The sequence below is a fragment of the Oreochromis niloticus genome, linkage group LG20 (genome assembly GCF_001858045.2).
Source record: "Oreochromis niloticus isolate F11D_XX linkage group LG20, O_niloticus_UMD_NMBU, whole genome shotgun sequence".
NCBI classification, from domain to species: Eukaryota; Metazoa; Chordata; class Actinopteri; order Cichliformes; family Cichlidae; genus Oreochromis; species Oreochromis niloticus.
The window spans coordinates 14,518,589-14,526,927 of record NC_031984.2 but is presented as its reverse complement, the minus strand read 5'-3'; the positions used below and the strand labels follow the sequence as shown (position 1 = coordinate 14,526,927).

General features: G+C 41.4%; 1 long non-coding RNA gene across 3 annotated transcripts; it reads left to right on the top strand.

The window, feature by feature from the left end:
* The first annotated feature begins 3,153 nt into the window (after window positions 1–3,153).
* LOC102078170 (uncharacterized) lies at window positions 3,154–5,563 on the top strand. 3 transcript variants are annotated; one of them, XR_003215492.1, is made up of 3 exons: window positions 3,154–3,168; window positions 3,264–3,606; window positions 4,632–5,563. It is a non-coding gene; the product is annotated as an uncharacterized LOC102078170 (long non-coding RNA). The 3 variants fall into 3 exon arrangements; XR_001225078.3 differs by having other exon boundaries at window positions 3,161–3,606; XR_003215493.1 differs by lacking the exon at window positions 3,154–3,168 and having other exon boundaries at window positions 3,190–3,530.
* The last annotated feature ends 2,776 nt before the right edge of the window (window positions 5,564–8,339 follow it).

Here is an 8,339-nt window from a genome sequence, read left to right as displayed (position 1 = left end):
TACTATATGGAGAAGAGGAGGAAAAAAAACAAGGTATCACCAAAGTCAGTAAGTTTCTTATTCTTCTGTTTCCCGCTGTAAATAAATAAATGTGTCATGGTGTAATTTGGGCAATAATCAAACCCCGTCACTGGACAGAGAAATTGGTCTGGCATTGGTCATTACAGACTGTTGTTATCCACATTGTAGACTTGATGTTATAACAGCTAGTGGCAAGTCCTTCCTTCTGAATGCTAATCCAACAGCACAAATGGCAATTAGCGCGATAAGCATGCTGATCACTGCACAGATGCCGAAATACTGAGGAGGAGGCAGAGGGGTCCTGACCTTATCAATGGCTGAGCGTAAATGGTCATGCTCAGAATATAGAGTGTGTGTTTTTTCTTCTTTCTGTTGAACAAAAATAAATATTGTGCTTAGAAATTCTGCAGCTTTTTGACCTTATGTGCTAGAATAAAAAATCTGGTAGACCTAGTAGGGTGAGCAAGGGGGCCATATGAGAAACTGGAACTGTCGTTGAGGTGTGTCTCATTTGGTCCCTTGGGGAAATTAATTACCCATCTTTGCTCTAGAGTATTAGTGATTCATCATCTGGGGACTATGAGCTCCCATACAATCTATGCAATAGGGAATGTAATATCTCAGCCTTAATCACAGTGGTGGGCTGACAAGCATCACCATCCCAATGCTGTGCTACTAGTGTGGTTAAAACTAGTGAAAGTTGCTACAGTCTTGGACACGCATAGCGTATTTCCTTAAAACTGACATTGTAGGTTAAGGACAACCTGTCATTCATAGAATAGACCTAATTAATTTCAAACAGAATGGAAAAGCCTCAGTGACTCCTGCTCCACATGAACAGTTACTGTTCTGACAGGGTTATTCTAACAATGTGAGTCAAACTTAATTTGCCTGAAGCTTAATTTTCACCATAAAACAGGTTGAAGCACGAGTGTTATCACACACCAACACCGAGCTCAGACTTTGAACTGCTGACGTACATCAGCAGCAGAACTTTGGAGATGAAGATGTAGAATAATTTTTAACAGAGGAGGGAGCATAATGATGTCGAGAAGTCAAATGAGAGAACGAAGACAGAGAGGGAACTGCATCATATCTCCCCTCAGGCAGAAGAAGAAGAAGAAGTTGTGGTCCCTCAGTCCCCAGGCATTCCCATGTTGGTCCCCCAACTGTGCCCTCACCAGGCTAGGGATCAATCCCTGCCTGACTGACTCTGCTCCCGTGCTCCGGACTCTTCATTAGACCCGGCCTGCTAGAGTGGAAGCTCTAATTGACAAGGGCCACTGAGAGCCAGCATCCCCGTCTGCCACCCTCTCAGAGAAAGGGTCGCCAGGCATCAGCCGCTCACACTAATCTTTCCCATTATCCTCTGCTCTACTGTGGGAGGAGAAAAACAGCCTGACTGTCGAACGTGTGGATGCTACATTCAGGTGCGTTTCTGTTTGCGTGTGAGTGTCTGTAAGCTTTGTTTGAGCTCTTTGGCTAATGGGAGCACAGGTCTGATTAGATCATGTGAAAAACAGATCCCTTCTACGACACTTGTTTACAACCCACCTACTCTTGGTTGAGACTATTGTGCGAAAAGGTTATTTATTTTTCTGCTTTGGAGGATGTTTTTCATGTGAACTTGCTTTGCAAGGTAGCACTGCACGTACTGTTTTGTGAACAACTCCGACCCTATGATTAAGAGCTTGTATAATTGAGAGGCAGGTAAAAAACCCAAACTCCTATTTATCTCTTATATCTGTCCCCATATTGGATTCAGTACTAAAAAAGGGTTTATTTTTATTTGCTCCTCCTGTGGTGATTTTTACCACTGAGAGGTCTCATAATCATTATGATTCAAAATTTTAATTTATGAATTAAAGCAATTTGCAGCATGGGAAGACTAATTTGAATGGTCAATTACAGTCTTTGACTTGCCAATGAGAAACTGAACAGTGGTGCGAGGGCTCTATCTGGCAAGGGTGCAATTGATAGACAGAAAAGGGGTACTTGGGTCCTGGAAGGTCAGGGCAGAACTCGAAGGAGATGCTGACAAAGAGATTATTAGTGATGTAAATGAGTTTAAAATGTTCCTTCACCATTAATCTTTTTTATAACTATCAGCAGGATAAAGGCACACCAGTTGGCAGACTGATCAGAAGCGTGGATAAGGTGAGTACTTTGTTGTTTCTTCTCAAAGCTGTAACATTGGGCTTCCCTATTTCAGAACACATGATGTTCACAAGGGGGCAGTGTAGCCTTGTTGCTTCACAGCTCACCTGGGATCTTTTTTGTGTGCCTTTTGCTTGTTCTTCATGTTACACTGGTTTCCTCTCACAGTCCAAAGATGTGCAGATTAATTGGTGACTCTCAAGTGTTTGTAGGTATCAATGAGCAGTTTTCTGTTTCTCTGTCTCAGCCCTGTGGATGATGCCGCAGCCCATCACAGATCCCTACCACATTGTTCCCTTCCTCTGTTTTTTAATATCAGCCATCCTAGTTGCATAGTTGTCTCTACAGGCAAGCTAATGAGCTAGAAACTATTTGGGGCTGTGCTTAAGGATAGAGCTGTATTTAATATGCTCACAGTCACAATGATAGTGGTTCAGCTGAGGCTGATTATGTTATGGACAAAAAGGATTAAAAGTGGACCTATGATGCAGCTGGACCTCAGAGCAGCTCTACAGTTCATCTTCTGCCAAAAAGAAGCCATTTTAGTAGCTTCCTTCCTGGTCAATAATGAATGGGCATTTAATAAATTTTTGAAATATGTATTTATTAATTAATTGCAATTTTAATTAATTAATGAAACATTTAATTAATTATTTAATGGCGTATTTAATTCATTCATTTTGTCACTCCTGGCCCTCCATACTGGCCTTCCAGACCCGTGAACCTTTAAATGAAATGAATGAACATATACACAAAACAAAATCAGTGGCAGCTAAGTAGGCCACACTTAACCTTCCACAGCTCGAGACCAAAAACAAAACTGTTTCTTACAGAACATGACCGGAAATCCTAACATCCAGCAGCATGTCCGCAGGAAAAAAATCTCCCCGTTACAGCCTCAGAGGCTCCGCTTTTTTTTTTCTTTTTTTTCTGTCCATCGCACACATGGACCTATTTTTCCTGCGGACATACTACTGACGGGATGCTTCGGTAAAAAACTTAGTTATGTTTGCGGTGTGGTGTAATTATGTATGCAGTAAACTGGTTGTTTGTGCTTGAGAAAGGAGACGATTTTTTTTATCAAGGTCTGGGTGAGTGACTGGAAATTTCCAGGTTCCTGAGCCTGGTTGGGATCCACCCATGGGCAGGGCCACCACAGCATCACTCACCTGAGGCAATCAGGCTGGGGACATTTAAGCTCTACGCTGACGTCTCTTCTCCGCCTACTTGATGGTACTCCACGTTGCAGAATAACACACACCTTTGGATTCTGGCTTAATACCTGCTCTCTAGAAATCCCTCCGTGCCTCACCTGCCTGCCCTCTCACCACCTCGGAACCAACAGAACTCAGGTCAGTCGTCTCACGCCCTCGACTTCTCCTGGACTCACGCCACCTCTCCCTCCAGCCTCTATCACTCCTCCTGCAAGTAAGCTGGGAAACACTGTCATACTCACCTTCTCCAAAACTCACCCTTGGCTCTCGTTTTAACTCCGTTCTCCTCTCTCCCCGGTGTGACCATTACATACCAGCCGCGCTCCAGTTGCTCTCACGGTCCTGTTTCCTCACAGCCAGATTACCACGCCACGTTAGCCAAGTCACTGTATTTTGCCGTTACCAAGTGTTACCCTTGTACTGGTTAAATAAACCTTGTTAAAATGTTCTTTCCGCCTCCACTCTGGGTTACTGTGCTTGGGTTCAGTTCAACTTACTGGCCTCCATTCCCCTTTGACAATTATATTGCAAAGAATAACGCTGATCATGACGACTGATTGTGCCACTCAGTATGCCTGGCCAGAGGAGGAAAGATCAGAGGTTCTGACTCCAGCTTGTGGGTCAGGTGAAAAACTCGTCACCTGACTCAGCTCTCCTCCCCACGGTCCTCATTTATAAATCCAGAAATTCCGTTTCTCCACGTTATGGTTGTTTCTGCTTTCAGGTTGAAAATGCAGATGACAAAAGGCATTTGTCCCATGGTTATTTGGGGACCAATACATGTTGAGAGCAAAGAAGCAATCATAAAGTATGTGTACTCAGTACTGAAATGGCTATCAAAAAATATTTGGCATGAATGAAGTATTGTCCTCCTTGTCTATTAGTGCCCTCACGTTTCATGCACTGGTGTGGCTGATCCCAGTACTCAACCAAGTACGAGAGGGACTAAAGCTCTGTGGTTTAGATGAGCTGTGGCCACACCCTCACCAGATGTGCCAGCAGGTCTTTGTTCACATACATTTAAAGGATGATAAGTAAAGTTGTAAATGAGGTTCTCAGTGGTTCTGTTATGGTACCTGTTTCTTGTGGACTAAAGAACCCCGTGTTCTGTAAATATACAATAAACCATAAATACAAATTTGCATTGTGCAAAGAATACTGCATCAGTGTCTTTGGTATATGTATAGTTACTTTTATTACAAAAGCGTTTTGTATAATTAATGGATTTCTTTTTTCCAGGTGGATGCAGACTTCCTCTTTTGCGCTGTCACCTGACTTCAACGAGGAAGCCCCAATCAGAAGACAGTGAGAGATGCATGTCATCAGTTTTCTTCAGGTTTTTTTTATCAGAAGTTGAAAGATAATGATAACAGTACATAAATATCCACCTTCTCTGGAAGTACTGGAGTCAGGATTTGCGAATGATAATGGGAGCCTGCAGGCAGCACCATCACCAGCTGGTGAGTCTGTTGGAGGAGATGGAATGACTGTGATATGAGGAAACTCCTTTGACTCCATAACCAGGTCATGGTATAGGGAGAGGATGAGATTGATCATGGAGTCCAAAAGGGTGCAGCTCAAAGGACTGTTCCTCAAGTTTGAGATGACCATTTGACGTTTGACAACCAGCTTAGCTACGAGAAAACAAAAGTTCATCTATGTTAATCATGACATCAAACAAATTATAGGTTTAAATGTCAAGACATGACTTTATATTATCATATGCTATTTCCACAGACAGGGAATGAGAGACCCACAGCAGAACTCATTATTTATGACAGACTTAAAACTTTTCATGTTGTAGAAGGTGAGGAAAAATGATTTTTGCACTGTAAATGGCTCAATTGCGTGCTTTAAACCAAAGGTCAAACCAGTAACTTCAAATTCGAATCCAGACTCGGCTTGTTAGCATGTTGCAAACACTAAAAAGGTCCTGCTGATTGCCATTTTAGCCACATGTAAATTAAAAATTTACAGCTCACAGTAAAGAACAACTTGTGTTTTTGGTGACTGTGATCAAAGTTTTTATTGACTATGGATCAAAATTTTCATTAAATGAATAATGGACACATTGTCAGTAAGGTTGCAGAGAGTATCAGTGATGTTTGGTGCTGAATATGAAGTCATGATTTGAAGTTTTCAATCTGTCGAAAATAAAACGGCTAAAGTCAGTTGAGAAACCTCGAACCTGTGTATTGCATGCACACGCTTCAATTTCTCACAGAGCACATAAACATCTGGACACCCACGTTAGGCAGAGTGTAAATGCTGAGGCTGAATGTCCTTTTTACAAGTGCACACACTACTTAGCAGTACAGAGGTATGAGCACAAACTAATTTGCGTTGCTTTGGGATTTCAGAAATGAGATTACTAATATGATAGCTAATCTGTGAGGTAACAGGAAAGAGAAATTGACTTTCAAATGAGGAGTGCAATCGCCATTTTAATCAAATCATTTTAACAGTTTTCGTCAAACCTTAAATACTGATCCGTATGCGTAGGTTTACGGTACACATTACTAATGGAAATCTCAGTCTAAGAAGGCTAACCTGCCACTTTTCATATCCTCCCTGGTGAATTTGGTGCGTTGGTCCACTGAGTTAATGTGATTGGTGAATTGCAGTACGTCCTGAGATTTGATTTTCACCCAAGTGTCATCCACATCCCTGAACCAATGACTTGGTGGTTTTCCAGGACAGGATAACAAAGCCCTCTTTTTCCATTTCTTCCATCTACTAATTGGCCACAATGGGTGAAACTGGGGAACCCATGGCACAGCCATGTTTCTGCCTGTAGTACTGACCCTTGTATGTGAAATAGGTGGAATAAAGACACAGTTCCAAAAGCAAACACACTTGGTCAGTGCTGAGAGTGGTCCTGTTGCTGAGGTTTGGGTCATCCTGTAATCTCTTATGAACTACCTTCAATGCTTCAGTGACTGGAACCCAAAAGAAGAGATGTAACATCGTACAAGACCATTGTGTCATCTGCCTCCATAATGACATCTCTCACTTTCTCATGAAAAACAAGGTGTTTTTGATGTGTTCAGAGCTGCCTACCAACAGGTTGAGGATCAAAGCCAGAAACTGAGATGTTATAGGTGACTGAGTTGATCATACAGACAAATGGCCTTAAAGGTGCACCCTGTTTATGTATATTGCCCTGGGTATAGCCTGTGGTATGAGGTCCAGTCAATGGCATTGTCTGAAGCAGTTGGAACAAGACAATCACCCTCTTCCTGTAACCACTTCCGGGGTCTCGTTTCAGAGGCTCATAAGTACTTTTGTTACTGAGCAGTGACGAAACTTTCTTACGATAGCCTTTCTGGTTTAGCAAAACCATGCACCTACCCTTGTCTGCTGGAAGGTTGATAAGTTTGTCATTACTAAGTGATTTGAGTGCCTTCCTCTCCATGCTCATGTTGGATGCTGGGGCCTTTGGATTGCTGAGACAGGCTGAAACTTTCGTCTGTAGTTGCTCCGCTTCCAGATCTGCAATGTTGTTATTTCGAATTGCTGTTTCTCTGGCTGTGATCAGTTCCACTAGCAGATTTTGTCTCGGTGTCACAGCAAAGTTCAACCCTTTTGCAATGATGTTTTTTCCCCTGCTTGGGTAAGTTGTCTGTCAGACAAATTTTTCACTCACTTGTCCACATCCTCGTTGTGGCATCCTTCTCTCTTCTGGCCGCTGAGGAGACGCTCTGTATTTTGCTGTGGTTTCTGAAGCACAACAAGTAAGTCAAACTTCCTTTGTTCTCTGGTCTTAGACTTCTAATTTATTGTACAATAAAATAAATTGTACAATTCATTCTCTTGTAGTCCTCCATACAGTACGAGTGTACGAGCCTTGCAGAATCTCTATCCTCGCAGAAAGGTGTCTGGAGTTGCATTGTGATATGCATTAGGCCCTATTTAATGAGGCCTAATTAGCCCTATTTAAATAATATATAATTGTGTTGTTAATTAAATTTGAAATAATTTATTAAATACTTTAAATGAAATGTATAGGTATTAATTATTGAAATATTCATTTAATTCCAATATTTATTTATTTATTTATTTATTTATTTATTTATTTCTCTCTCTCCAGAGTCCCCCCCCCCCCGCGACCCTGAAAAGGACAAGCGGAAGCGAATAGATGGATGAAATATTTATTATGTATTTAATGGCATATTTAATTCATTCATTTTGTCACTCCTGGCCCTCCATATTTTTGGGCCTTTGGGGAGTGTTGACAACAAACATGACCAAGGTAACAGACGGAAAACAGAAAAGCTTAGTTACTTTGAACTTATTACCCTTTAAGTTGTAATTATGATTTTTTTTTTTTTTTTTTTAATCTAATTGTGGTTCTTTATTAGCCAAAAATGCATACATACCTGAAAATCAATGTGCTAAATTTAATGGCAGTCCATCCAGTGGGGTTGACTGATTTAAGTCTGAGCTACACAGGACAATCTGGTGACAGACAGAAGTACTGAGGATTCTTTTGACCAGGAATATTTTGAATGGATGGATGGATGGAGCCACAAAGCTATACTTTAATTTACATTTCAAAAGGTCACTTTGAGGCCAAGATGAGGATGATGGAGGTAAAACCCTGTCTGGATATCACCACTGTAGCCATTTCTCCAGCATGACCTGTAGAGCAAACTCCTGGATCATCTGAAATGTCGCAAAACAAGAAAATTCGAATGAATTCAGACTTCCAGCAGAGTCTGATCTGAAGTGGAAGTGAAATGCAACTCGCTGATATTAATCTGCTGAATGATTAAATACATCTCCAACACCAAAGATAGATACAGATTTTTGTTTTATCTCAGACAGTCTGCATGGTGACACCGACCATTTCTACATGACGTATTCATTGTGTTGGATCTTTATGGTAATCTGACATTGCACACACAAAGCCACAAAAAAAAAAAGAAAACAAGACAGCTGTCTTAT